The 5,004-nt window shown below is 34.1% G+C and overlaps 1 pseudogene; it reads right to left on the reverse strand.

Moving 5' to 3' along the window:
• Positions 1 to 1,582: 1,582 nt before the first annotated feature.
• Positions 1,583 to 3,774, reverse strand: LOC149558801 (7-deoxyloganetin glucosyltransferase pseudogene; annotated as a pseudogene).
• Positions 3,775 to 5,004: the final 1,230 nt, after the last annotated feature.

Raw genomic sequence — 5,004 nt, forward strand, 5'->3', positions numbered from 1 at the left:
GTCTCTTCCATATTTTTCTCCGTTAAGGAAAACATTTTCCATAGGTGCTCTATGAGTGTGATCTCCACCGTCTGGGTGGTATGTATTTCATTTTCTTTCACTGAAGGGAGGGTAGGAACATGGCCAATCCTCAAGGAACACCTTTGAATATCTTTTGATGCACTTCCTTCCTTGATAACTTCCTTCCCATTGTCACAAACTTGGCCCATCCCCAAGAAACCCCATTGGACATCTTCTGATGCACTCCCTTCTTGAGTAGCTTCCTTCTCATTGTCATTTTCTCCCTTATTTGCATGAGGTTTGCATTCCCTAAGCACATGGCCATATTTCTTATACCTTTGGCATTATAGTTCAACATTTCCATAATTGATAACTTGCCTCCAAGTCCCTAATTTAGATTTTAAGGCAATACTACTAGGGAGGGTTTTGCTAACCCCTACATTCACATAGAGCCTGATAAATCCTAACCAGAACTTCTAAAGGGTGACCACATCCACTTTCATGAAGTAACCAAAGGAATCCCCAATCCAGTTTTAACTTTTCTCATCCCAAAAATCCAAAGGTACACCAGGTAGTCTAACCTAGACTAGGGCCATCCGCTGAAGATCAACACTAGGGGCCTATATTCTTGACAAAAGAAAAATCTAGATACATAGAAATCAGATGAATTTAAGGTTCTTAAAAGCTCCATTTTCCTTTTTTAGTGTTTACAATATCCTATCTAACTTAAATTTAAGGATGTGACTAACTCCATCTATCTATTCTTAGGATATAATATATATTTTTCCTAAATTATTGAACTCATTTAATTACAAGCAAAATATCAACTCAAAATAATAATATCAAAAATAAATAATTTATCTAAATATTTTTAAATTTTGTATCTCTAAAATATCAATGAACACAAATATTATCTAAATAAAGATACAAACATTTTATATATGACAATCTTTCTCAAATAAAAGTAGAATAATTTATAGAATATTTACTTTAAGCAATCTCTATTTTTACCTTATATTATATTTTATTTTATAAAACTTTAAAATAAAAATATCGAAATTAATCAAAATTTCATTTTTGTCCAATTTAATTTCCTCATACTGTGGTAGACATTTTAAAATCTAATTTATTAATAAAAACTAACTACTAATATTTTGATAGAGGAAATTGACGTCTATGAACCCAGGCAATCATCTTTGTATATTTTATTTCGTTGCTCATTATTATGCCCCCAAAATTATCCTAATTCTTATATTTGATAAACAGACTCGCCTTTTTGGTTGGTTGAATCTTATGTTATACAAATCCAATGTAACTTTTTAATGCATAATTCTATAAACAAAACTATTCATTGTAGTGCAACGAATTGAAATTAAATTTAAAAGATAATTGTTCACTGGTAACAACTGTTTATTCCGCATAAAAGTGGCAAGTCTAAACAAACTTGTAGTTGCAGCTAATTAACATGCACGTCTGCAAATCCATATGCTTTTTGAAAAATTCGAAATAGCACCAACATGGGGCTCTGTTAATCAATGCAATTTTCGACTGCAAAACTAAAACTTAACCCGAGGATGAAAGATCAATGTGCTCCCATTTTTGATAAAATCTCCTCTAGATTATTGTAAGAAGATCCTCCTTTCTTGACTGCTTTAATAGAAGCTTCTCTGAACTGACCAGCCTTCCTCCTCATTTCTTCTCCTTCTTCCCCTTTCATCAACCTTCTCACCTTCTCTTCCACATCTCCTCTTCTCACATCAGCATTCACTGAAATTCCAATTTTCCAAACATGGCAGACAAAAGTCCTATTAATAAATTGCTCTGCATAGAAGGGCCATGAAAGCATGGGCACTCCTGCACAGATGCTTTCTAATGTGGAGTTCCATCCGTTGTGTGTTAAAAAGCCTCCCACAGAAGGGTGAGAGAGCACTTCTGTTTGAGGTGCCCAGCTTACAAAGAAACCTCTTCCCTTCAATTTCTCCAAAAACTCTGGAGGGAGAACAGCAGAAGATCCATGAATGAGGTCTGGACGAATAGCCCACAAGAAGGGCTGATTGCTCGCCTCTAAACCCCATGCGAACTCCAAAAGCTCCTTTTCAGAGAGTACTGCCATTGTTCCAAAGCACACATAAATTACAGAATGGGCTATCTGATTATTCAGCCATTTCACACAACTTGTTTCTTCGGTAAATATAGTGGCAGAAATCATACTGGATAATCCATCCTTTTCCTCTTGTGTAGAAAGTAGCAGAGGACCTATGGTGTAGACAGGAAACATTAGCTGCAGTGTCTCTATTATTGACCTATCTAGCTCATCAAATGTATTAATTACCATAAAATCGGCTGACAGAGCAGCATGGCATTGGGTTTCGAAAAGCTCAAACATGTAGTTAGAAGCATCATAGTAGAAAATCGGTACATCTATCATATGTATGGACGGGATCCCAGGAATGAAATTGATCTCTCCTTCTTCCGGATATCCATTTATCAGATAGCTTTTATCTGCAAATCATACACAACATATTCATTTGTTTACAAATCTACTAAAAGCAAAACAATTTATTGGACTGTTTTTCAGGAAAAAAAGTTGTAAGTTGATGTTCTCTTATCTTTGGGATTATACAAAAGAGGCTTTCCTAAAGATCTGCCCAATGAAAATAGGTTTCAAGTAAGGAGAATGTTGTGAGAATACTTTTAATAGTTTTTAAAATTTATTAATCTTAATTTTTTATAATTTATAATAAATTATTGTAATAGTTTGTAAATTAGATTGTGTAATGTTTATATTTAGACATATTTTTCCTTACATTCTATGATCTATTAGTAGAAAAATTAAAAAGACTATTTTCTTCACATTGAATACTCTTTTATTATTTGCATAGTAGATATAGAATGTGAAAAAATTGTTACAAAACCAAATCTAAAATTGCTACAATCATTCTAAAGTTTATAAGAATTTGAGTGAAAGAAAAATGGACATAAATATTTATGCTCTATAACTTATAAACATATTAAGAATAATGAAGGAAATTTAAGATAGATTTGTTAGAATCTGAACTGACCAGCCTTCCTTTCATTCAGAGATCTCAGACTTACAAATCTTTAAAAGAATTCAATGTATAAACTGTAATATAATGATTTGAATGTATCAACATTTTATTTTTCAAATTTGATAATAAAGAATATAAAAATTATATTATCTAATTATAAACATAATAATTTTAAATTGATATATAGATATACTAATTATATTCAAGGCACAGCTCACTGAAAGATACCTTTGAGAGGAATGTATCCTTTCTTTTTCAGAAGAGGCCCTGAGAAGTAAACATTGAAGCCACAAGCGCTTGCAGTCCAGAAGTATACTCCAGGAATTCCTAATCTCTTGGCTGATTTCTGAGCCCAGCTCATAAGCCCATTATAAATAATGCAGCTTAAAGGAGGGCAATCTTCTTTTCCTTTCAACTTATCTATCAGCATTTCAAAATGCTGGGGGCAATTATTTGTGATGGATTCACAAAGCTGGTCAATCAATTGGCTGTTCCGTTTGTGCTCAGGAGGCACCCCATCGGGAATAGTTTCGAAGTTGATGCCACTCATGGATTGTATGGATCCAGATTGCAACAATTTCTGATGCATGTATTCAGTGTTAATAAAAGTAATGTGAAAACCCCTGGCTAACAAAACTTTTGAAAACTGCATCATGGGATTAACGTGACCCGCAGCAGGAAACGCCAACATTAGAGCATGGGGTCTATTCTTGATGCCCATTTTTATCGCCCAAAGTTCAAGAAACAGCTTAAACTTTGAAAAACAATGTGAGCTCCTGAACCTGGCCAAGATAGATTTATAGTAGAAGTAAAGCTAACGATGGCCTTTAGAAGGGAAGATGAGAACTGAAAATGACTTACGTTGTATTTAATGTTTCTCTGAGCCCAATAATCGATACTCCAACTCATTGATATTTTCTGGTTAGATGGCCCATCATTGATTCTTATAGTGGATAACGGATAGGTGTGTTTGAATTTCAGATACTTTAATAAGGTCCTAGAAGGCATGGAAGAAGAGACGGTTTAAGAAGGGTATGCAAGAATTTATGCGATTGTGTTTGAAACAGTCAAATGCGAATCAGAGGAGAAGCGAGGATTGAGAAGAACGATTGGTGGGAAACGACATAGTAGTTATTTACGCCAATTTCGTGTACTTACAGTTTCTTACGTTTTCTAATTCATGAGTGAAGAGTTTAAAGCTAACTTTTCAACTTTTCCATATTTATGGAGCTCTTTGTAGAACTGGTGGAGTGCTAGGTGGTCTAAAAGTGCTACTAAGACCCACCAATAGTCATTATAGTACTTTTTGGACAAGTGGGCTAACCACCAATCAAGAAAACTAAACAATAGAAAAATGCCAACAACTATTGGTCTTCATGATGATTTATTTTGGCATGTTTGTGCGTAGGTAACATGACTCATTGCTTACATGGACAGCAACTGGCTTGTTTCCCTTATGTACAAAGACAACAATGATAAAGTTATTAAGGAAGCTGGAAGTTAGAATAGATTAGGTGAGAAATTGATAAAGGATGAAAGAAGGTGATGAAGTTAGGTAGAGATTATGGCCAGTGGATATGGGGCAACTTATATGCACCCATAATAAATGTTAAACAGTTTAAAAGATTTATATTTTCATTGGAGTGCATATAAGTTGCACCTCAAAGGGTGTCATGATTACCGAAGTACATGAGTAGTCGATACCCAATTGAGAAGAGGTTACCGAGTTTAGTAGTAAGGAATAATATTGTACATTATTGAGTTTAGTATATTCGGATGTATTCATAGTTGTTAAGTATTAATAATAGGAGGAGTGTTGGAAGAACTCATTCTATGTGTGAACTCCACATCTCACTCACGTTTTCTATAAATTGCATACAGTTAGATTATTTGTCACACTTAGAGTAGGTACAATTAGATTATTTGTCATTCTTAGAGTAGGTCTACCATCCAC

The sequence above is a fragment of the Cupressus sempervirens genome, chromosome 5, assembly GCF_028749045.1.
Source record: "Cupressus sempervirens isolate cs-2001-9-10 chromosome 5, ASM2874904v1, whole genome shotgun sequence".
NCBI classification, from domain to species: domain Eukaryota; kingdom Viridiplantae; phylum Streptophyta; class Pinopsida; order Cupressales; family Cupressaceae; genus Cupressus; species Cupressus sempervirens.